Raw genomic sequence first — 27,188 nt, forward strand, 5'->3', positions numbered from 1 at the left:
CCCTCCGTTAATGTGCTCTAAAATCTGGTTGATGATCACACTCTATTTTAAGGGTAAAATGTCAAAAACAATTTAATTAGTATGTATTCTCAATAGTTGTTCTATGTGGTTGTCCACACTGTGCATGATATACTCTGTACAATATTAAATTAAAAAGTATAGCAATGATATCATAGCAGGATGCCAGCTGTGCTGGCAGGTAAAAACTATTAAAATCAACAGCAGGTTATTGCTTAAAATATGTTGAAAAATTATCATAGTACCAAAGAGAAATGGCAGTTTTGTCTTTAGATTTCTAACAATTTAAGATCACCTTTAATAAAATGTTACTATTTCATAAATATAAAATGAAATCTTTCAAGCAAAAATATGTATTGAAATAAAAGATTTCATTCATTCTAGGCAATTATAGTTCAGAATTTACAAAGTATGCAGGAGTTTCAGCTAGCATATGTTAAACCCCAAGATATGGCCAATAGCCATGACAAAAATAAGTTACCATATCTACTAGGTAAATAGTGACTGAAGAACATAAAAATTCATAAACACCTTAATGAACACCACTCACACTCCAGTGAAATGCTAACCTTAGGATATTTGTATTTGGCTTTCTATGACTGTGATTGATTATGCCGTTTGTAAGAGTCACAAATTAAATTTCAACGTACAAAAATATAAAAAGACAAAAATATTCCACAATCACAAAATAACATGTATTTTCAAAGTGTCTTCTAAAAGATGTCCTAACTTTAAGAATAAACAATGAAAAAAAAAAAAAAAAAGATTTGACGATCAGATAATTCTTTTTTCTTTTTTCTTTTTTTCTTTTTTTTTTTTTTTTTTTTTTTTTGAGATAGAGTCTCACTCTGTTGTTCAGGCTGGACTGCCGTGGCACCATGTCGGCTCACTGCAACCTCTGAATCAGACCATTCTTATAGCTCTGAAACTCAGAATTCGGCCAACATAAAAGTATCTAAGGATGACAGCCAAAATCCATCCAAGCTATCTGGCACATCTTAAATTTTGAGCAGCTAGAAATTAGAAACTTCTATACAAATGTTGTTACCCTAAAACCCTACACAACCAAATCGGTCCTTTTTGTCTGAGATCAGGCCTATCCAAAATCAAATGACAACCTTTAGAATAATCCCTGAAAGTAAAGAAGCAACCAGGGCAGGTGGCCTATGTATACTATAGCCTACGCAGACGGCCACAGAGTAGAGTGGTGAAATCAAGCACAGATAACCAAGGACAAAAGCTTCCAACCTTTGAGGTTGATTCAACATGATTTGTAAGTAGATAAAATTTGGAGCCCTATTGAGTGCTCCTCAGCAGAGCAATGACTAAATAGAACAATATGCATCAACATAGTAGAGTAATACGCAGCCATGAAAAAGACTCAGGACATGTAAAGAAACCCATGACAAATTAACTGGCAAAATGAGCAAATTGTAGGACAATATAATCTTATATTTTGTGAAAAGCAACCATCACAGCAGTGAGCACACCAAGCAACATTTCTTTTCAACAAGTACATCTAGCCAACATGTATAAACAGTCCGGAAACCTTCATTCCAAAATATCAAAAATTGTTTTTCCTGAGCAATGCCAGTGAAGGAAATGTAGGAAAGAGACTTTTACTTTTTGCTTTATGCATGTTTAGATCACTGACAGTATTCTAGTAAGTCTAAAATAAATAAAAATAAAGGGAAAGCCCTTGAATTAGTGCCAAAGATTTAAAAATACATGTTATTTTGTAGTTATAATCTTCTCAAAAAACATAATAATGTTTTTGTGATATCTTAGAACTAGCTTCAGAAGCAAGTGAATCCCCAGATCCAAACTCCAGCAGCAAACAGGCACACTAACAACGCAGGGAGCCAGTCTTCCCATCCCACTCTGTGTGATCTGCCCCAGGTCAGGACCATATCCAGCTCATCACTTGGCCCTCAAAGCCGTGAGATACTCGACAAAATGAGCAATAAACTATTGGCATCAGAGAAGTTCAAGTTCTTCAACACCTCTGCATGTGCATTACAAAAATTGTGTGTTCTCAGGCGAGGAGTTATGCTGACAGATATGGAAATAATTCCAGAAATTTCTAACACACCAAGAACTAGAGGAAAAATACAATAAAAGTAATCACACTTTAAGTTTGTGGAAATTGCCACTTGTCTACAAACAAGTGGAACAAAAATAGTGCAGCAAGAAGAGAGGAGCCAGAAGTAACAATCATAATCATAAACAATGATTGTCACAAAAATTGCTATGTGCTAGGCTCTGAGCTGAGTATTTTACATTCAATTACTTCACTTAATTTGGAAAGCACTTCAGATTCATTTTGGCTTCTTAAAAATCATTGCCAATGTCTAAAAGTATTAAAATGTATTATGTCAAAATTCTGAAAATGCAAAAATTTAGAAGACTGATATTTTCAGACACATTCAATTAGCATATATTGAATTGTCTGAAAATAGTTCAATCATTTTGTGAGGTGTAGTAGAAATTTGTTATATGCTTTTTATCATTCACAATTTTAATTTGATAAAATTACTGAAGATTGCTTTTCTATACTGCTTTGGAAATTATTAACACTGTTAGTATAGTGAAAATGAGATCTTTATAAATCTACAAAACAAGAGAATGTTACTCTTTCTATTTTAATTAGATATTCTGATTAAAGTACATATTTTTGTCTCCTTTAGCAGGCTTTTAAAGTTCACATATCTAGGCAAAATAATATGTAACTGTCAAGAAATTCTCCTAACCACATTTAGCATTTTGATGTACTTAGTAAAAATTAATAAAGTATATTTCAATGGAGATAGTCATTAACCTTTTTAAGATAAATAATTGTAAATACAATACCAATAATTATTTTAAAAATATTTTCATCCAAAGAAAATAAATTTTAAAGTTTTTAAATTTTCTTCTGAGATAAATTCATTTCATCACTTGAAACAAATTGAAAGTGTTTAAACAACTTTTAGGGGTGAAAGCTGAACCTATCAAAGCCAGGAAAGATCACGTAAGGCTGGATTTGCAAGTATCTACTTCTCCAACTTTTTACCACTAAGTACTGTTCCTAGATTCCAGCCTATGGCAGATGGAGCACCAATGAGTTGCGGGTGACAAATGGCATCAGAGAGAGCTAAGCCAATTAAAGATCAGGACTCTGAATAACTCAGGACACTCCTTGTCCTCTGCTACAAAACAAAAGGACTTTGTTCCCTGCAAAGGAACAAAAGATTTGTTCTAAAAGATTTGTCAAAAAAGCATTAAAAACAGTCCTGAAAGGCTCGCAGTTTTCTCACCACTTCAGTCATTCCATCCAACAGAGCAATAGTGCCATACTATCACAATAGGAGCAATCAGAATCCCAACCCTGTACACATGGCATTGATAAAGGCAATCCCTGTTCTGCTGCAACCCTGAACTTGTTTCTTGTTTGGCCACTCCATGACTTTTCCCCATTATCCACATTCTTTCTACCCAAACATCTTTATGAATGGCCATAAATTAACCGATGCAGAATGTCTAGCACAGTGCTCTGAACATTGTAGACACTCAAGAAAAGTTAATTAGATAAAAACTCTATTAAAACAAATTGTTTAACTTTATTATGCATGTCCTCTATTAATTTATTTATGCTATTGCATTCTTAGCACAATCCATTTTTAAGGTAGTTCAGAAGTATATACTTAACCACATCCCAGAACAATTTAATTATGAAGTAGCAGGCTCCAAATTGATGATATTTTAATGTAGTTTTGACAATAAGATATTTGTGGTAATAAGACAGCTGCTAAGTTATACTCGGTTAAAATGATTGCACAGACTTTGGCTGCCAAAACATTAGACATATGTTTTAGTGTATATAGCCTTTAAAGCTTTTAACACAGTCCAACCAGGAAAACTGTTAAGTTGTCATTCTAGGAGAACTGATACAGATAGGCAAACCATAAAACTTCCATATGCCTAAAAGTACAACATTGACATTTGAAAAGCAAAACATTTACCATCTATCTATATTTTTTATTTTATTTTTTCCTCAAAATCTATAGCAAGATTGTTTCCATACAGACAATTCAACCTTACCTACACCAAGTACAACAGCCTATTCTGTCTGCTAATAAGGTTAAAAAAAAAAAAAAAGCAATATTTTGGATAGGCAACTTATAGCCCTTTTAATATTTTCCATCTGAATATAAAGCTAATTGAAAGCAAAAGAAACACCAAAGCTGGTCTGTATCAGTTCCTTCTGAAATCAAGAGAACCTCATATATGTAATGCAAACATGTAAGTACAACTAATGGTAAAATCATAGCACATATACTTCGTTATCAAGAACATATTATTTATACAATTTAGAATCCTTAAGGATAGGATTTTGATGAACTTCAAATATCAATGCAAATGAATTAGACACATTTTTTGAGATGTTTTCTTGTTTTGTAGCCAAGTGCATGTAACAAGTTAGCCAGAAAAACCTCACAATTAATCACAGGTTAACAAATGTATTAACATATGCCTAGTCATTTGTTAATCAGCATGACCTCCTCCACACATGACTGGCTGATATTCCACTGGAGAAATGCCAATGCTAAACAACAATAAAAAAACAGTCCTGAGCTTCAGAGAAAGTCCTGAAAACTCCATTTTGGCTAAGATGTTAGTGAGGGGGTTACGCATATTTTAATACTGTAGGAAAGTGTAAACCAAGAAAAACTAAATTGTCAGGGCTTTAGCACCCATGTGGAAAAAGTACAAAAAGGAACAAGCAGAGCACAAAGACAATTGCATAAAGAGTTGAAAAATAAGCAAAAAAATGTTGACAAAGAAATAAAACATTCGGGAAATTTTTGTACATCCTCACTGGTTCTTTTTTTCCTCAATGATTTGTATAATCAGAACTGAAATACTGAAGAACCTAAGAAATCTGCTTTTGCAAAATTAAAAGTAGACACTTTCTGAAAGCTACTTCAAAATATTTCAGATAAACATGTTCCTGTCAGTCAATCAACCTTACCTTTCCAACTTGCTTTCTAATAGTTCCTCTATGCTCCAGGCATGTCAGTCCCCTCGCAACTCTGTGAATGTGATCGATAGTTTTCCGCCTCAGACTTCCTTTTCCACATTGGCAGACATTCTATCCCTCCCTCAAGACCCATCTCACACAGCCCTTTCTCCCTGGTCCCCCCAACCAGCTGGGCTTTCCCTTATATCAAACCCCATAGTACCTTTGCTTCTTTTTCTTGTCAGATTGTTTATGTACTAGTGACCATTTCCCAGTAGAATTTCAGGGAGCTGACAATGCAAAATATTATATGAAACCTAAAACCAGGTTACAAGAGCAAGAATCAAGTACAGTAATAAGGTGAAGGCAGCACACACTGCTGTACCTCTCTCTCTTAGGAAGACACACAATTTACCTCATAGTACAGCACTGTATAGACATGTCTGACTAATCCTCCAATCTTACTCTAAATTACAAGTTTGAAGACAGAAACTCTTACTCATAATGCCTACTGCAGAACACAGCACATGGCAAATAGATATTACATTGAGCAAATTGTTCTGTTTATATATTAGTAAAAGATAAACAGCTTTAAAAAGGACCTAAGTTGGCCGGGCGCGGTGGCTCAAGCCTGTAATCCCAGCACTTTGGGAGGCCGAGACGGGCGGATCACGAGGTCAGGAGATCGAGACCATCCTGGCTAATACGGTGAAACCCCGTCTCTAATAGAAAATACAAAAAACTAGCCGGGCGACGAGGCGGGTGCCTGGTAGTCCCAGCTACTCGGGAGGCTGAGACAGGAGAATGGCGTGAACCCGGGAGGCGGAGCTTGCAGAGAGCTGAGATCCGGCCACTGCACTCCAGCCTGGGCGGCAGAGCAAGACTCCGTCTCAAAAAAAAAAAAAAAAAAAAGGACCTAAGTATCTTTGTTTCTTTGTTTTGAGGAATTTTTTTTCATGGGGTGGGGTGGTAGTCTCTATATTATCTCCTTCAGCACTCCAAATCATTCAAGAGCATGAAATTCAGAACCATAAAATATTCTGTACCTAACTAGAATACCTAATACATTGTATATGTGGCTGCTCAATAAATGTTGCTTATATTGATCCCCCAAAAAGCACACAGACACAGTAATTTACGCAAATAACTCTTCAAGCCTGGAAGTTTCCGATGCCTTTCAAATCTTAGAGGGGACTAGTAACGTTATTCGGATGCTGAAAGAGAAGTCCTAAAACCTAAGCTCTAATCTTTCTAATCGTAATAGTGGACTACCCTGGGCCAACTCTCTCCACCTATTTTTTCCTACTCCAAACTCGTTTTAGAATAAGGAGTTCGCAGTGCAATAAATACATGCTTCTGTGTACCTTTTTAAACATGCATGATGGTAACAAATACACAAACACTGAGTTGGTACTGAACACAAGTTTCCCGTTCCTATTGAAAAAAGGTCACCATGGTGGCAAAGGTATTGTACTGGACTAGTGGACATTTATCAGAGATGTAGTTAAACATGGGCAAATAGTAAATAAATGCTTTCAAAGTTTTTTGCCCCATCTCCCTGTCAGCTTAAACATCAAACAAAGCATAGCCAACTGTAGGTAGCAACATAATTATTTCTGCCAAAACAATATTTCAAAGATTGAAGTAGCTGCTTGTCAGGTTGTTTTTGTATCTTCACTCTTACTTATCAGCTTTTAAAAACATTTTCATAAACTTATATCTTATCTCCAGCTCAACTCAATCTGTTTCTCTGAAGAAAAGAAATTGTAACATGTGATTTGGCTATTAATACTGTTGACTTCCATGCCACAGAATTTTAGAAAACTGTTGAAAAGGACTACTAAAAAGCCAAGTCGTACTTTTGAAACACAATCAGGGTGCTGCATCTTCTACACTTTCTATCCATACAAGACCCTTCCTGGCTCTTCCAGGCTTTTTCTTTGGAGTTGGCAATGGCAGGAGGCATTTGGAAGTACCACATAACTAAAGCCTTACTGTAAATATGCTTACGCTCTTCTAATAATTAAAAAAGAGAGAGTTCAAGAGCTACTGCACAGTATTTGGCAAATTTAGAACCTGACCCAACCACAAAGACTATTGTCAGTATCATTCCACTATATTTACCATTCATTCATTCCAGCAGTTTACCTTCATTCAAGTGATTACTTTCTTACCATGGTGTCAATGTGTATTACACTGCTCCAAGTTTAGCATTCAGCTTATAATTACAAACTGACTGAAAAATTCCATAGATAGTTTCGTTTTCCCATTTAATCATTTTTAATTGCACAGTTCTGTGGCATTAAGTACATTCATGTTATTATACAACCATCATGACCATCCATCTCTAGTCCTCATCCATCTTCCCTAGCAAAACTCTGTAGCCACTAAACAATAATTCCGCATTCCCTCTTCCTTCAAGCCCTTGGTGTCATCCTACTTTCTGTCTCTATGAATCTGACTGGTTTAGAAACCTTATATAAATGGATTCATATAATATCTGCCATTTTGTGACTGCCTTATTTCACGTTGCATAATGTTTTCAAGGTTCATCTATGCTGTATCATGTGTCAAAATTTCCCTCCTTTGAAACTGAGTAATATCCCACTGTATGTATATATCGGATTTTGTTTATACATTCATCTATCGATGGATGCGTAAGTTCCTTTTACCTTTTGGCTACTGTGAGTACTGCTGCTATGAACATAGGTGTACAAATATCTGTTTGAGTCCCTGCTTTCACTTCTTATGTATGTATACCCAGAAGTGGAATTGCTGGGTCATGCCATAATTGTTTAATATTTTCAGAAACAGCCATACTGATTTCCACAGAGGCTACACCATTTTACATTCCCACCAACAGTGCACAAGGGATGCAGAGATACAATTACTCCACATCTGTGCCAACAATTATTTTCTGTAGTTTTGACAGCAGCCATCCCAATGGGAATGAGGTGGTATCTCATTGTGATTGTGATTTGTATTTCCCTAATAATTAGTGGTGTTGAGCAATCTTCAGGTGCTTAATGGCCATTGGCATATCTTTTTTGGAGAAATGTCTATCTGAGTTCTTTCTCCATTTTTGAATCCCCCTGTTTTATGGTTTGTTGTTGATACAGTGTTTCAAAGGTACTTAATACATCTAATTTCTTAAACTGGCCCCGTTGAGGGTTGGAAAGAAAATCTTTTCAGAATATGATATTCCATATGGAAAAAGATATAATCAAATCTCAATTGTTTACCATGTCCTCTTTCCTTAAAAGGCATCACATTCTGTTTTCCTCACCATCCTCCATTCTGAAAGAGACACAGGGAAAAATTTTCCTAACATTATCAGTGTCACACATCCTCTGCCACACAGCTTACCCATGACAGCACTCCTCTCCTGAAAAATCTTCAATGGTAAATCAGCTAATCAGAATCTTAGAGATAACTTATACATGCTAACAGCACCTATAATTCACTGCTACAGAAATAAAGAGACAAGTTACACACTAGAGAACCTCTGAGCCTCATAGCTTTGCTCCCTATTGTGCTAGTAATTAGGAGATAAATAATGCCAACTAAGAAAATTTTGAACATTAGTACAAACCAGAAAATCACTTTCATCATCTTATTTGAGTATTACATGCAATCTCTCAATTAACTTTTAATGTTGTATAAATTCCAAAGGACATCAGTTCATATTAAAATAATTTCTTGAGCCATATGTGCTAATACTGGGGAAGCAAAGACGAGTTAACCCAGATACCTAAAGGGTTGTACTGTATGTTGCCACAATACCCTAGGGCAAAGCATACCCAAGAAAGAAAGAATTTAAAGATTATTTTAAATAATAATAAGTAACAAGGAAAAGCATGATACTGGTATTAAAAATCAATTTATTTTTGTTAGAAACAAGTTTTTCTAGAATTTTAAATTTCAACTCCTTTGTTCTTTTCTAAAATAATATTGAAAAATGAATTTTTCTCTTCTTAAAACAACAATTACTAATATCCTCTGTTTTCAATTCATAAGTCTCCACTTGGCAAATTTTCTCAAGTGTTGACAACAGAGGGAAATACTATGTCTGGCCATCATAAGAGTTCCAAAGGGTAGAAACTGACATCATCCCTTGTACTCCCAGCATACCGTGAATAAGAAGAAAGTGACCCTAACCAAAACCAAGATTGTCAGCCAGTTACATTTTACACTGCCGTTTTAAGCACGTATCAAGGGTACAATTTTCCCTGAAGCCAGCTGGTTGTCTACCAAGGTCATGCTTCCCTAAGGAATGATCAAAAGTATAAACACTGCTACACTTCTGTATCACCATGGATAAATGGTCCTATTTTCTAAAACCTGGTCCAATTCTGTTGGAATAAATGAATTTTTGGCCCATTACGAAACAAAAATTATGTGTAGTTCATAATACATGGGCAAGGCTAAAAATCTTTTGGGTTTTTGGGTATGACTCAAAAAAGTGCTGGAGTAAAACTCAAAGGATATTTCAGCAAAAATTACACATATCTTTTTTAGTGTATATAACTAAGATGGCACAGAGAAATAAAATATATAATTTACGTGCTTTCATTAAATCCAAGATCACAGGGTTTAAATTATGTATTTAAGTTATTAATGTGACAAGTGGATTCAGGAAAAGAATTCTTTAGCAGAAATAGTATTATTTGTCTGTAAAATATCCATTGATTATTTAATAGAGAAGGTAGGAATACAGAGGCACAGAAATTTACTGTGTTTTATTCATTTTTTTGTTTTGAGACAAGGTCTCGCTCTGTCAGCCCCAACGGACAGCAGTGGCACAACAGAGGCACAGAAATCTTAAAGTCAAAAATTATATTATTGCTAATGGGATATTAGTGAGAAGATAAAATAATAATAGTTCTCCAGAAATACAATTTAATATTTAAAAATCAATTTTTATCTAGATTTAAATCCTTTTGTTCAGAGAAAAAGCTCAGTAATTTTCTTTCCTCATAATGCACAAAAATATCAACAATCCATTCCTATTTGATTTACAATTCTTTATTCTGCAATGCTTTCATTGACACGGACTATAACAGTAACATGTTTCTGTCTATTATACCAGAAGAAGTGAGATTTACTTATAATAGCTTAGGTTATGAATGATAGTATTTTACTTTTTTGAGGAGTGATCCAAGAAGATTTTGTGCTTGGCTTACTTTATCATAAAAAGTTGATCATTTTGCTATACTGTCTATGAATAAAATAACTAATTATTATAAAAAAAGAAAACACCACTACTATACAAACAAAATGTTCCATTGCTCTATTAATTTTTTTAAATAAGTTTAAAAATAAGGACAAAGTGGCATTTCACCCATTAACGTCACAAAGTAATCTAAATTTAAATTCTGACACAGGTATATAGCTAAAATCTTCCTTATATTGCCACAGGCAATGTAAATTGGCATAAGTCTTTTGAGAAATATTTTGGGAATATATTTGTCGAAAGCTACTAAATGTTCAGATCCCTGAAATAAGGAATCTCAGTTCTGAGACTTGATTCTCAGAGGACTCCAAAAGATGTAAAACACTGGACTTCTGGTTTAAAATAGTCATACGTGTGTGCGTGTGTGTTTGTGTGTTACCAGGGTCAAAAAAATTCAGAAAAATTTAAGAAACAGTTTTAGAGCCAGGGTATCATTTAAATACCCAAAGACCATATTTGGTCATGGGCAAATTCCACTTAAAAGGACAAAGCACTTTAGAAATACCGCCTTTAAATCCCTTCCACAGCTACAATAGGTTGCATACTGCTTCACTAATTTTGTTTCATCGGCCTAATCTCTGCAGGTCCTTCAGTGTATGACCCCTAGCTCAGTGGCAGAAAAACAAGTGTAAAGCTGGCCACATAGGAGAAGACCTTACCTGTACAACAGAGCTTCTACACCAGAGATCAAGCTGGGAACTGCATGCTCTACCCTTTGGGTGGAAATCTGAGGAGATTCTCCCAGCGAACAAATTGAGAGTAGAATCAAAGCGAACCCCACACTCTGGTTATGGGCAAATGAGCCTGTACAAACTGATACAGCACTATTCAAAGATTAGTAAAGGAAGAAAACGTAGACTAAAGCTAATAGAGCCTACTGAAAAAAAAAATGCTGAAAATTATCCTGATCACTCAAAGGAAAAGCAGGTCTCTAAGAATAATCTACTCAACATCCAGAAGAAAGTGTTAAGCAATCACTGTATACTCTCAACCGAAGAGCTAACCTTTAAGAAATAATAATAATAATTCTAGGGAGACAATAAGGCTGGGTAAGAAAGGATACAGAGAAAACATGAAAGTCTCACAAGCAAGCAAAAACCACACTGGTGAGAGTGGTGGATTCGTGTCTTATTATCGTGGTATCTTCCCCTACTGCCTACCACTGGCAGGGTGTGATGCTCCACATTCAGCAGACCTCAAAACTATTTGCTGAATGAATGAGTAGGGATAAACTAACCTCAGCTGCAAATGTCTGAAAACTACAGGGACAAGAAGAAAGCAGACAGGAAAGCAAGGTGAGTAACAAGTTTTTCTTTCCCCCTCCTCTCCTGGCCACAGACTGGCAGCGAGCAGGCTTTCCCCTGGTTGTCTCCACCCCTTCTGATGGCCAAGGACCACTGCTGGAGAGCATGGACGGGCTTTCTTCCCATCCTTCCATTTGTCCTTTCCCAAAGTCCACTTGAGGCCTGCTATTGCCCGAATTGGAAATGAAGCCAAGAGTAACAAGAAGAAAGAGGAAGAAAAGGAGGTTCATCTTCCCAGTCTGACAACAACTTAAAGGATGCGGTACACAAATCACAGACTGCAAACAGCTTTCATTTAGCAAGAGTCATGAAACAAATATCTCCTGACCTCAAGAAGCAATGGGAACAACTAAGGCAATAAGCAGAAGAAGATGGTGTGGACCATCAGAAAACACAGTCTCTGACTTAGGGGGCCAAACTCATTTCCTTTTGATTCTTTTTTAATACTGTGAAGGCCAACCAAAACGTGTCTCACCAGGCCAGATTCTGTCCAAGAGTTTGCAACCTATACTTTAAGGAAACATCTTTGGCAAAACCATCTTTTTTTTCTCCCAAATATCAAGATGCACTTTCTGTTATGTTATCTTTGCCCACAAAATTATACACCGAATTAGGCAGACTTCCATTCCGGCCTTCCCAAATATTTTGTGGATATTTACCAGTATAAACATCCATTTTGAAGTAAAGTTGCATTTAGCAAAGCAGACCAAGTGGTTCAACAGAAAGAAATTTGAGCCATATCTTCACCACGTGTTTCTAAAACCCAGAAAAACAATGAACTCTTCAAGATAATGTGTAAATTTTAGCGTTCAGTAGTCCTGCTATATGTTCCAAAATGACATCATAAGTGGACAATTACTGCATTTGGAATTTTAAATATGCAGGAAAAAGGATTCTATGGCTCTGAAGCTCTTCCCCATATTGTCCTTGGTGATGTACCGTACATCAGAAGCACTCCTGGTGCCCTTACCAGGAGCCCTCCAGTGTGTTTATATACTACTGAAAGAGTGAGAGTCTGTTTCCAGTTTCAAGAGACCCAATAATTTTTAGTCCCTCATAGGAGAAATCTTATACCAAGAACATCCGCAATAGATGAGATGCAGTTTTATTGACTAAAAGAAGCTTTACTAAGTTATCCGAAATATAGTATTCTCAAAACATTACATACAAGATAAATGGTAAAATTGTATTTTATTACCACACACACACAACATTACCACCAGTTTTTACTAAATTGCTTATTTTGGCCATCAGTATCGACAGTTGGGCCAGGCAATTAGCAGTGAGAGTGGTGTCTAGAACCACTATATCAACAGGTATGAAGAGGAAGTAAAAAAGCCACAACCAATGTTTTAAAGCAAAGCAAGAAAATAAAGGTGGTACTGTGAAAGTAACCAGGTTTAATTCAGGACCAATACAAAACAGGGGCTGGGGGGCGGAGCAAGATGGCCGAGTAGGAACAGCTTCAGTCTCCATCTCCCAGCGCGAGCGACACAGAAGACCGGCGATTTCTGCATTTTCAACTGAGGTACTGGGGTCATCTCACTCGGGAGTGCCGGACAATCGGTGCTGGTCAGCTGCTGCAGCCCGACCAGGGAGAGCTGAAGCAGGGCGAGGCATAGCCTCACCTGGGAAGCGCGAGGGGGAAGGGAGTCCCTTTTCCTAGCCAGGGGAACTGAGACACACAACACCTGGAAAATCGGGTAACTCCCACCCCAATACTGCGCTGTAACACCGGCACACCGGAGATTGTATCCCACACCTGGCCGGGAGGGTCCCACGCCCACGGAGCCTCTCTCCTTGCTAACACAGCAGTCTGCGGCAATCTAACCGCAAGGCAGCAGCCAGGCTGGGGGAGGGGCGCCCGCCATCGCTGAGGCTTAAGTAGGTAACTAAAGCCGCTGGGAAGCTGGAACTGGGTGGAGCTCACAGCAGCTCAAGGAAACCTGCCTGTCTCTGTAGACTGCGCCTCTGGGGACAGGGCTCAGCTAAAGGAGTAGAAGCCTGTGAAACGCGAACGACTCTGTCTGACAGCTTTGAAGAGAGCAGTGGATCTCCCAACACGGAGGTTGAGATCTGAGAAGGGGCAGTCTGCCTGCTGAAGTGGGTCACTGACCCCTGAGTAGCCTAACTGGGAGACATCCCCCACTAGGGGCAGTCTGACACCCCACACCTCACAGGGTGGAGTACACCCCTGAGAGGAAGCTTCCAAAGCAAGAATCAGACAGGTGCACTCGCTGTTCAGCAATATTCTATCTTCTGCAACCTCTGCTGCTGATACCCAGGCAAACAGGGTCTGGAGTGGACCTCAAGCAATCTCCAACAGACCTATAGCTGAGGGTCCTGACAGTCAGAAGGAAAACTATCAAGCAGGAAGGACACCTATATCAAAACCCCATCAGTACGTCACCATCATCAAAGACCAGTGACAGATAAAACCACAAAGATGGGGAAAAAGCAGGGCAGAAAAGCTGGAAATTCAAAAAATAAGAGCGCATCTCCTCCTGCAAAGGAGCACAGCCCATCGCCAGCAACGGATCAAAGCTGGTCAGAGAATGATTTTGATGAGATGAGAGAAGAAGGCTTCAGTCCATCAAACCTCTCAGAGCTAAAGGAGGAATTACGTACCCAGCGCAAAGAAACTAAAAATCTTGAAAAAAAAGTGGAAGAATTGACAGCTAGACTAATTAATGCAGAGAAGGTCATAAACGAAATGACAGAGATGAAAACCATGTCACGAGAAATACGTGACAAATGCACAAGCTTCAGTAACCGACTCGATCAACTGGAAGAAAGAGTATCAGCGATGGAGGATCAAATGAATGAAATGAAGCGAGAAGAGAAACCAAAAGAAAAAAGAAGAAAAAGAAATGAACAAAGCCTGCAAGAAGTATGGGATTATGTCAAAAGACCAAATCTACGTCTGATTGGGGTGCCTGAAAGTGAGGGGGAAAATGGAACCAAATTGGAAGACACTCTACAGGATATCATCCAGGAGAACTTCCCCAACCTAGCAGGCCAGGCCAACATTCAAATTCAGGAAATACAGAGAACGCCACAAAGATAATCCTCCAGAAGAGCAACTCCAAGACACATAATTGCCAGATTCACCAAAGTTGAAATGAAGGAAAAAATCTTAAGGGCAGCCAGAGAGAAAGGTCGGGTTACCCACAAAGGGAAGCCCATCAGACTGACAGCAGATCTCTCGGCAGAAACTCTACAAGCCAGAAGAGAGTGGGGGCCAATATTCAACGTTCTTAAAGAAAAGAATTTTAAACCCAGAATTTCATATCCAGCCAAACTAAGTTTCATAAGTGAAGGAGAAATACAATTCTTTACAGATAAGCAAATGCTTAGAGATTTTGTCACCACCAGGCCTGCCTTACAAGAGACCCTGAAGGAAGCCCTAAACATGGAAAGGAACAAGCGGTACCAGCCACTGCAAAAACATGCCAAAATGTAAAGACCATCGAGCCTAGGAAGAAACTGCATCAACTAATGAGCAAAATAACCAGTTAATATCATAATGGCAGGATCAAGATCACACATAACAATATTAACCTTAAATGTAAATGGACTAAATGCTCCAATTAAAAGACACAGACTGGCAAACTGGATAAAGAGTCAACGACCCATCAGTCTGCTGTCTTCAGGAGACCCATCTCACACGCAGAGACATACATAGGCTCAAAATAAAAGGATGGAGGAAGATCTACCAAGCAAATGGAGAACAAAAAAAAGCAGGGGTTGCAATCCTAGTCTCTGATAAAACAGACTTTAAACCATCAATGATCAAAAGAGACAAAGAAGGCCATTACATAATGGTAAAGGGATCAATCCAACAGGAAGAGCTAACTATCCTAAATATATATGCACCTAATACAGGAGCACCCAGATTCATAAAGCAAGTCCTTAGAGACTTACAAAGAGACTTAGACTCCCATACAATAATAATGGGAGACTTCAACACTCCACTGTCAACATTAGACAGATCAACGAGACAGAAAGTTAACAAGGATATCCAGGAATTGAACTCATCTCTGCACCAAGCGGACCTAATAGACATCTATAGAACTCTCCACCCCAAGTCAACAGAATATACATTCTTCTCAGCACCACATCACACTTATTCCAAAATTGACCACATAATTGGAAGTAAAGCACTCCTCAGCAAATGTAAAAGAACAGAAATTATAACAAACTGTCTCTCTGACCACAGTGCAATCAAACTAGAACTCAGGACTAAGAAATTCAATCAAAACCGCTCAACTACATGGAAACTGAACAACCTGCTCCTGAATGACTACTGGGTACATAACGAAATGAAAGCAGAAATAAAGATGTTCTTTGAATCCAATGAGAACAAAGATACAACATACCAGAATCTCTGGGACACATTTAAAGCAGTATGTAGAGGGAAATTTATAGCACTAAGTGCCCACAAGAGAAAGCAGGAAAGATCTAAAATTGACACTCTAACATCACAATTAAAAGAACTAGAGAGGCAAGAGCAAACACATTCAAAAGCTAGCAGAAAGCAAGAAATAACTAAGATCAGAGCAGAACTGAAGGAGATAGAGACACAAAAAACCCTCCAAAAAATCAATGAATCCAGGAGTTGGTTTTTTGAAAAGATCAACAAAATTGACAGACCGCTAGCAAGATTAATAAAGAAGAAAAGAGAGAGGAATCAAATAGACACAATAAAAAATGATAAAGGGGATATCACCACCGACCCCACAGAAATACAAACTACCATCAGAGAATACTATAAACACCTCTATGCAAATCAACTAGAAAATCTAGAAGAAATGGATAATTTCCTGGACACGTACACTCTTCCAAGACTAAACCAGGAAGAAGATGAATCCCTGAATAGACCAATAGCAGCCTCTGAAATTGAGGCAACAATTAATAGCCTGCCCACCAAAAAAAGCCCAGGACCAGACGGATTCACAGCTGAATTCTACCAGAGGTACAAGGAGGAGCTGGTACCATTCCTTCTGAAACTATTCCAATCAATAGAAAAAGAGGGAATCCTCCCTAACTCATTTTATGAGGCCAGCATCATCCTGATACCAAAGCCTGGCAGAGACACAACAAAAAAAGAGAATTTTAGACCAATCTCCCTGATGAACATCGATGCAAAAATCCTCAATAAAATACTGGCAAACCGGATTCAGCAGCACATCAAAAAGCTTATCCACCATGATCAAGTGGGCTTCATCCCTGGTATGCAAGGCTGGTTCAACATTCGCAAATCAATCCACGTAATCCAGCATATCAACAGAACCAAAGACAAGAACCACATGATTATCTCAATAGATGCAGAAAAGGCTTTTGACAAAATTCAACAGCCCTTCATGCTAAAAACGCTCAACAAATTCGGTATTGATGGAACGTACCTCAAAATAATAAGAGCTATTTATGACAAACCCACAGCAAATATCATACTGAATGGGCAAAAACTGGAAAAGTTCCCTTTGAAAACTGGCACAAGACAGGGATGCCCTCTCTCACCACTCCTATTCAACATAGTGTTGGAAGTTCTGGCTAGGGCAATCAGGCAAGAGAAAGAAATCAAGGGTATTCAGTTAGGAAAAGAGGAAGTCAAATTGTCCCTGTTTGCAGATGACATGATTGTGTATTTAGAAAACCCCATCGTCTCAGCCCAAAATCTTCTTAAGCTGATAAGCAACTTCAGCAAAGTCTCAGGATACAAAATTAATGTGCAAAAATCACAAGCATTCTTATACACCAGTAACAGACAAGCAGAGAGCCAAATCAGGAATGAACTTCCATTCACAATTGCTTCAAAGAGAATAAAATACCTAGGAATCCAACTTACAAGGGATGTAAAGGACCTCTTCAAGGAGAACTACAAACCACTGCTCAGTGAAATCAAAGAGGACACAAACAAATGGAAGAACATACCATGCTCATGGATAGGAAGAATCAATATCGTGAAAATGGCCATACTGCCCAAGGTTATTTATAGATTCAATGCCATCCCCATCAAGCTACCAATGAGTTTCTTCACCGAATTGGAAAAAACTGCTTTAAAGTTCATATGGAACCAAAAAAGAGCCCGTATTGCCAAGACAATCCTAAGTCAAAAGGACAAAGCCGGAGGCGTCACGCTACCTGACTTCAAACTATACTACAAGGCTACAGTAACCAAAACAGCATGGTACTGGTACCAAAACAGAGATATAGACCAATGGAACAGAACGGAGCCTTCAGAAATGATGCCACACATCTACAACCATCTGATCTTTGACAAACCTGAGAAAAACAAGAAATGGGGAAAGGATTCCCTATTTAATAAATGGTGCTGGGAAAATTGGCTAGCCATAAGTAGAAAGCTGAAACTGGATCCTTTCCTTACTCCTTATACGAAGATTAATTCAAGATGGATTAGAGACTTAAATGTTAGACCTAATACCATAAAAACCCTAGAAGAAAATCTAGGTAGTACCATTCAGGACATAGGCATGGGCAAGGACTTCATGTCTAAAACACCAAAAGCAACGGCAGCAAAAGCCAAAATTGACAAATGGGATCTCATTAAACTAAAGAGCTTCTGCACAGCAAAAGAAACTACCATCAGAGTGAACAGGCAACCTACAGAATGGGAGAAAATTTTTGCAATCTACTCATCTGACAAAGGGCTCATTTCCAGAATCTACAAAGAACTCAAGCAAATATACAAGAAAAAAACAAACAACCCCATCCAAAAGTGGGGAAAGGATATGAACAGACATTTCTCAAAAGAAGACATTCATACAGCCAACAGACACATGAAAAAATGCTCATCATCACTGGCCATCAGAGAAATGCAAATCAAAACCACAATGAGATACCATCTCACACCAGTTAGAATGGCAATCATTAAAAAATCAGGAAACAATAGGTGTTGGAGAGGATGTGGAGAAATAGGAACACTTTTACACTGTTGGTGGGATTGTAAACTAGTTCAACCATTATGGAAAACAGTATGGCGATTCCTCAAGGATCTAGAACTAGATGTACCATATGACCCAGCCATCCCACTACTGGGTATATACCCAAAGGATTATAAATTATGCTACTACAAAGACACATGCACACGTATGTTTATTGCGGCACTATTCACAATAGCAAAGACTTGGAATCAACCCAAATGTCCATCAGTGACAGACTGGATTAAGAAAATGTGGCACATATACACCATGGAATACTATGCAGCCATAAAAAAGGATGAGTTTGCGTCCTTTGTAGAGACATGGATGCAGCTGGAAACCATCATTCTTAGCAAATTATCACAAGAAGAGAAAACCAAACACCGCATGTTCTCACTCACAGGTGGGAACTGAACAATGAGCTCACTTGGACTCGGGAAGGGGAACATCACACACTGGGGCCTATCATGGGGAGGGGGGAGGGGGGAGGGATTGCATTGGGGAGTTATACCTGATATAAATGATGAATTGATGGGTGCTGACGAGTTGATGGGTGCAGCACACCAACATGGCACATGTATACATATGTAACCTGCACGTTATGCACATGTACCCTAGAACTTAAAGTATAATAAAAAAAAAAAAAAAAAAAAAAAAACAGGGGCTGGAAAATCCAAAGACCTAAATGATGAGGATAAGACTAGGAAGTTCTTCTCATAGAGTCATGGTGTGGGGTTGGAGTTGTAGCTATTTATCTTCTCATCATCACTACTGTCATGGTACCAGAGGTTACCTACACCTCCACTTTCACTTGGCACATCTTAACTACATTCAAAAATAAAATTCAGATCTGGGTTCTGTGGTTTACTCACCATAAATTCATTCCTATTAAGCATATAAATTGGTGTTTTTGAATCTACTTTACAGTATCCCTTTAGTTCTGATGATGATTAATGTCATCATTATTTCCAATAAATTAAAAGAAACATATTAGGGTATCATTATTCTTTTGGCTACCTAGAGTCCCAAATAACTTAAGAAATCATTTATAAATCTGTCTCAAAGAAAAATGACCATTTCTCACATCTACTATAAAATTGTATAACCTACAATTTGTGTAGTTGTATATATAAATGCACCCTTTTCACACATTTTTACCTATACTATGTGAAGTTCGTGTATTTTAAACCACAGCCTCAAATGTAACCAGGAAACCTCCATGAGGGTGGAATCTTGACAGAGCTTTCAATGTTATTGCTCCCTGGTCCTACAACTTTATGATGCCAAAGTATATCACTTTACCCTGGGACAGCCAACTATAATTCTGAAATTGGAACACAACTGACTGCATGAATGACACTGAAACCATAATATCGTAGCTGGCCTGGAGCAGCAGCAAGCTGTTGATCAGTGAGCAAGACAGTGGGAAGGAAGGAATGGCTGAAGAAAGACATTCAAGACATAAGTCTCCAAATTCTCAATAAGCTGCAGCCATCAAAGAGTCCAATATCTAATCTGGAAAATGTCAAAGGTCAGGTTTTTTAACAAAATTAAGTGGGGAAATTATAAAGATATCTACACTGCCTTCAATACTGAAGTATTTCAGGACCACTTTTAGAAATCACAATATGGGGCCGGGCGCGGTGGCTCAAGCCTGTAATCCCAGCACTTTGGGAGGCCGAGACGGGCGGATCACGAGGTCAGGAGATCGAGACCATCCTGGCTAACATGGTGAAACCCCGTCTCTACTAAAAATACAAAAAACTAGCCGGGCGAGGTGGCGGGCGCCTGTAGTCCCAGCTACTCCGGAGGCTGAGGCAGGAGAATGGTGTAAACCCGGGAGGCAGAGCTTGCAGTGAGCTGAGATCTGGCCACTGCACTCCAGCTCGGGCAACAGAGCAAGACTCCGTCTCAAAAAAAGAAAAAAAGAAAAAAAAAAAAAAGAAATCACAATATGATACCACTCCCCATGCCAGGACATCTACAGCAATCGCCTCCTATTGAGGAAAAAATATTTGCAAATAAAGTAGCAAACAGTAACTTGAGGCATAAGACTTACACTCTAACTACAGCTTGAAAGAAAGTACTAGGGAGGAGTTTGGAAGGAAATTATAACCCCAAGAGTTACAGTGTAAAGGTGAAAAATATAACTTATGTCTTCATGTTGTTACTTGAGCATCAGTTTTAGAATGTATGAATGTTGCTAAAATGGATGCTTTTTTTTTCACCAACTCTCATCAAATAATACATCAAGGAATACATATACACACCTTGCCTTGTCTACTCCCCTCTTCAGGATCACTGCTTAGATAGTAGCCCCCAAATCAGCAACCTGGGGCTGGGAAAAGGCAGGTACTCACTCTCCCGGTGCTTGGGGGAGCCTTGGAGCCATCTGGGCATCCTGTCCTCTTGGGCTTCTCCCCTGATCCTTACTTTTAATCCCAATGCATCAGACCCAGTGTATGCTGATTAAGAATATTTTACTCAACAGAACTACAGGCCAGTGATGAAAAGATGTTTACAAGGTTGATGTTTTTTTAAAGAAGAATACCAAAATTTTGTTGAATATGTCCTCTGGTACCTTCTAAACAGAAAAGGGAGTGTTTCAACCCATTGCCCCTTCAAACCCCTGAAAACATGAATCTCTGACTCAGCTTGATGACCGTTTCTCCTCAGGCACCTGAACCATGAAAAGCTGATGAGGAACAGGTGAAAACAGAACCTGGCAATGATCTTTAAATGCTTCTGAACTTTTCAGCAGAAACAGTGCCTTGTCAGTCACTGTGTTTTGTTTTGTTTTAAACAATACAGAAGCAAAATTCTATGATAAAAATCAATAGGGCAGACATAACACAGAACCAGAACATTAAGTGGGAAACTTAGGATACATAGTACAGCATATTTAAAGGCAGAATTAAAATTCTTAAACTATGTATTATTCTTATATATAAACAACTCATGTCCTGATTTAAAGATTTTATTTTACATATGTATATATATGTGTGTACATATATTTTATATATATATATATATATATATATATATATATGTTGTGGTGGTTAATTTGAGATGTCAAATGGTTAAGTTGAGGTGTTAACTTGAAGATCTGTCCTTATTGAAGTCAGGCACCATCCAATCTGCTGGGAGTCCAAAGGAAAAAAGGAGAAAAGGTAAATGTGCCCCTCTATTTGCTGGGCTGGGATATATCCTTCCTCTCCCATCCTTGGGCAACAACTCTAGGCTCCAACCCTTTGGACTCCAGGACTTACACCAGCACCACCTCCCTACCCATTCATCCTGGGTTCTCAGGGTAACACCATTGTCTTCTCTGGTTCTGAGGCCTTTGGACTTAGTCTGAGCCTCTCTACCAGCATCCCAGAATCTCCAGCTTACAGACAGCCTGTCGCAGGACTTCTCAGCCTCCATAAGCATATAAATGAACCCTTTAATAAATCCCTTCTCATTCATCTATCTATCTATCTATCTCCTTTGGATTTTGTCTCTCTGAAGAAGCCTAACACTAATATGCATTATCCCAAACAAGATACTTATACTGTTACATTATTTATTCATATGTATATTAATGATATATTCATATATATATCTTAAAAGATATATATGAATTATATATCTTAAAAGATATGTATACATACACATATACAATATATAGTATCATATGTATAAGTGTACGTGTGTGTGTGTATATATATATAGTGTGTGTGTATTCACAGAAAAAGAAAGATGTAGAGGACAGACAGACAGACATTAAAGACAAGAGAAAACAGGATTTTAAACCAAAAGTGGTGAATCAGCCAAATATCAGACTAGAAGCCTTATGACAGGACAGACTGTTTTTTCACTGCTGTGCTTCAAGGCATCAGTGCATAGCAGCTACTCAATAGACTAACTTGTTGAAAGGCTAAACATTATGATTTCTTCCCTTTTTAAAGAAGTCTCACATAAATAATATTAAGACGCTGTAACTCCAGTGAGCAAATTTATTCTTAATAATGTGATATGGTATGTGTAAATAATGATAGAAAACTATAAAACTGCATCAGAAAACTACTAGATTTTAGAGTACAACCATAAGTGTACAAATTTGAAAACATCTTTTCCTGTTGCTCAGTAATTGTCTAATTAGAAGTCTCTGTTTGGAACCTTATGTTGCCATTTTTAAAAATACGTACTGTGAGACAACTGCATTTATTATGGCTAAATATTAACAATTATACCTCCTGACTAAAAAGCTACACCAACAAAAGATGTCAACCACAGTATATTTAGCTTAGCCTAATAAGGAGTTAATAGATTCCATCAGCACAGAGAAAAGTGCTATCCAATTGAACCAAGGAAGAGCTACCATGAGACTGTTCACTTTCCAAATAAAAACTGAAAGTATAAAAAAGCTTTATAAAAATGGATGATTTTATGAACTTGGATCAAATTTTCCTTAGTCTAACAACTTTATATATATGTATGTATATACAGTCATGCCCATAACTAAATTTTGATCAACAATGGACCACATGTACCACAGTAGCCTCATAAGATTATAAACCATACTTGACTGTACCTTTTCTATGTTTAGATATGTTCTGATACACAAATACTTGCCATTGTGTTACAACTGCCTACAATATTCAGTACAGTAACATGCTGCACAGGTTTGTAGTCTAGGAGCAGTAGGCTATACCATATAGCCTAGGTAGATAGTAGGCTATCTAGGTTCTAGATTCATATAAGTACACTCTGTAATATTTGCACAACAAAATTGCCTAACAACACGTTTCGCAGAATGTACTCCTGTCATTAAGTGAGGCATGGCTGTGTATATACAAAGAAACATGCAAATACATAAAAATGCGACATTAAGAGAGGAAGTTAAATAACATGGATCATTTTCTAACTCTGCATTTTATTGACTTAAGTTTATTATTTGCAGCCACTTTGAGGATCCAAAGGGAAATAAACAGTTTCTCAATTCAGAGACAAGCATATTGTAGAACTTTCAGCCTTTGGGGGGAAATAATCAAAGGTAAATAGCCTCAGGGCACAAATCACTTCCCTAATGGCAAAGTCAGGCCACCAGGAACCAGTAGTCAGATTTCTGCTGCTGGCTTTTTGTCTTGTCAGTTGTTCAAAAATAACTGTAGTGACTAGGATAATACATTTGACATCTTTACACCCTTCACATTTTCTCTAATAACAAAATAAGAAACATTAAACAGTATATTAGGCACATTCTTTATGCCCAGGAGGCTAAGATATGGTCCAGAGGAAATTCCAGTTTGGGAAACTAAATTTCCATTGTTCTCTAATTACATGGACCCAAATCCATGGCTTGCACCCCTGTATGTTGTAAGACAGTGGTAAAATCCTTCTGGTTGTATGATCCTTATAACATGGAAAACTGATTGTCTTCTCCACATTTAGTTTTTCCCACTGCATGCTGTTCGATAACAGCAGGTTCCATAGTGATAAGCTGTTAGTGGTGATCTGAATTTTTTTCTCTTTTTTCCTTTCTTTTCACAGGTGTTGATGAATTTCTATCCTTGTCTTTTTTGTAAATGGAAGTATTTGAGAATTTAATACCAAAATGGTTTTAAACAGACAAAAATAGAAGCCACTATCAATGGAAACAAAGGAATGAATTATGAAAAGTCTTTCATGGATGATTCATTTTTGGAAAACAATAGAAACATTCCTACTTCTAATAGGTTTTGAAAATATTAACAGCAATCTGTATATTATAGTCCTCATAAATAATTATGGTACTTATCTCTTTTCCATACTATAGTTTATGGAGGTGCAATTTACTGTTGGCAAAAGTACAATAAGGTATAAAACCAATACAACTAAGACTTCAGCTCTGTCTTCAAGGAGTATACAATCCAGAAGATTATTAAATGTATTTTTTAACACATATAGAAAAAGCAGATATAACATGTGGTGACAATGCAATTAGACACATTTTAAACAACGAACATTCCTCTTCAAAACACCCAAAGAAAGCATTGTTCTAACAATGAAGCTTTTGTTTCACACATTTTGGGAAATTTGAGGGGGAATGATCTTCTTGTCACACATAAAGAAATAATTTTATCTGTCTGTCTCTCTGCTGTCTAACTAACTGGCTGAAGATAACAGAAATGTGTTCTCTCACAGTTCAGGAGGCCAAAAGTCCAAAATCAAGCTGTCAACAGAGTTACTTCCTTATCAGAGACTCTGAGAGGGAAATCATCCATGTCTCTCTCAGTTTCTGGGGACTTCTGGCATTCTTTAGCCTTATTTGTCTTGCAGTTTTTCGCTTTGTTTTATTGTGTTGTGTTTTTAAAAGAGACACAATTTTACTGTCAGTCTGCCTGGAGTGCAGTGGTGTGAACACAGCTCATTGTAACCTTGAACTCCTGGGCATAAGTTATTTTCCAGCCTCGACCTACAGAGTAGATGGAACCAAAGGTGGACATCACCAACCTGGTTAATTTTTTTATTTTTATTTTTGTTGAGATGGGGTCTCGATATGTTGCCTGAGCTAGTCTTGAACTCCAGGGCTCAAGCAATCCTCCTGTTTCAGCCTCTCAAGAAGTACTAGGATTATAGGCATGAGCCATCGCACCCAGGCTGCTGGAATTATCTTTAAAAATTAGTGTACAGACAACTTTAAAAATCACTCACATTATAATCACACTTCATAATATAGAATTTTAAAGGGAAAACATTTAAATTCTCAAAAAGAATCTTATTAAAAAACTATGACATGTGAAAAAAGAAGAATACACACCTTAAGAGAGATGGGGATACAATCAGGATAAAATAGAAATAAAGTAAATAATAATAAAATAATAAAGTAAATAAATTAATAATATATTAGGATACCAGGAAGCTAGAGGGGAAGTTTTCACCTTTTGGGAGTTGATTATAAAAAGGGAAACGGTAATTCAACGCCCATCCTTGATGATACCTGAGGCACATTGCACATGCCTCGATAAAACATAAACACTAATACTGACACAACATCCTAGACAGTTATTTTGTAATAAAGTAATGATCATAATTATTTAAGCACAGAATTTATTATGAAATGTTGCCTAAAGACAACTTAATTAAGTTAATTCAAGTTCTGTAGATTTTTTAAATTTCTATTTTAATAATAACTTATTTAAAATACAAAAGCCATGAAAAAATCAGTGGTCTATAAAAGCTAAAACTTATTATCTTCTCCTATAGGATTAAAAACAAGTTACGGTTAAAAAATCTTTTTTTACCAAGGTTCATTAAAAAAACTATGCAATATTCAGAAAAACACTATAAATAGAGCTATGAATTTGGGGGCAAAAGATCTCCTGTGACTACTATATCAAAGGAAAAATATTATTTTTATTTATGATTTCTATGCATAGTAAAGTCATATGACATAATATGTTCCTTTTTTCCCTATCATCCATGTCTTCTCCTTTAGGTAATTTTTCCTTTGGAAGTTTATGCTTTCCTAATAAGATAAAATGTTCTCAATCAAAGAGTCAAACTACCACATACCCTTGACCAAGAAATGGATACATAGCCCAAGAATTATAAATAAAACCCTCTCCAGAAAGCCGGATGCGTGATTAAACAGCATGTGTGCACGAGGTCCAAAAACTCATTTGCCTCAATGGTGAAACCTGAAAAGACCATCTACTGCTTTCTGCAACCTTCCTCTCGAGATCTGCAGTTTCCTCCTCTTCTATGGTACTTGCCAGATGTTTGTAGGTCTTAGTACACACAAAAATTTACATTTGCATGGCACGCTGGTGTTACAGGACTAGACAGGTCTCTCTGCCCCAGAGCTCAACCAACTGACCTTAGCCCTAAGTGATGAATATCTGCTGACATCTCTCCCCCATCTTAAACCTAGCAGCCTGTCTTGGCACAGCTCTGCCAGGCCCCATTCTTCAGGTTGTCCTCAAACTAAAAACTACAAGATATCTTTCTAAATAAACTGCTCCTTCATTTCTGTTGCTTACAATTAAATTACTGATGCAGATGTCTTGAGAAAAACAATGTAAAAGATAGCCATGATGATTACGATGACAGTGGTGATGGGATGATGATAATCATGATTATGATGCTGAGAGGAGGAGGGGTGAAGAAAGAGAAGGAAGAAGGAAATCTAGACTATAAAGAACTTTAAAAACAATCTATTTAACTGACTTTTGTTTAAACTGTGTGAGTAGGTTGTAATAGTCCAGTTAAATCTTTTATGCTTAATATTCATGTTACTCATTTAATATCTATTGTAGTAAGATAGTATCAGATTTATATATAACTATACTTTGTAAAAATTTCAATGTTAATAAATTAGGTTTAGATTATTTTAAATATTATTTTAAACATTATCCTTTCAAGGATAAGCAACCATCTTAGATGGTGGCCATATGTATACAAAGTAAATAGCTTTACTTAGGTTTTAGTTTACTCAATGCTTTTAAACACAATCTAAATTTTTCTCATCATTTTATTAACTTCAGAAAATTAAGTTTGGAAAAGCTATTAAAATAACTTATGACCAATAACCTTGTCAAAATGTGGTTTTACAACTAAGACACCAGTAAATGGAGAATTAAGTTACCTCCTCTAATTCTTTTATAAATATGTTCAGTTCAAGACACAGTCTTATTCATTAAATGCTAATGTTGAAAATAATCTGAATG

At 37.3% G+C, this 27,188-nt stretch overlaps 1 protein-coding gene across 3 annotated transcripts in view; it reads right to left on the bottom strand.

Annotated features, from left to right (window-relative positions):
• BCKDHB (branched chain keto acid dehydrogenase E1 subunit beta) overlaps nt 1-27,188 on the bottom strand; it is a 256,098-nt gene that overhangs the window by 80,312 nt on the left and 148,598 nt on the right. The window lies entirely within an intron of this gene.

This window comes from Piliocolobus tephrosceles, chromosome 5, assembly GCF_002776525.5.
Source record: "Piliocolobus tephrosceles isolate RC106 chromosome 5, ASM277652v3, whole genome shotgun sequence".
Classification (NCBI taxonomy): Eukaryota; Metazoa; Chordata; class Mammalia; order Primates; family Cercopithecidae; genus Piliocolobus; species Piliocolobus tephrosceles.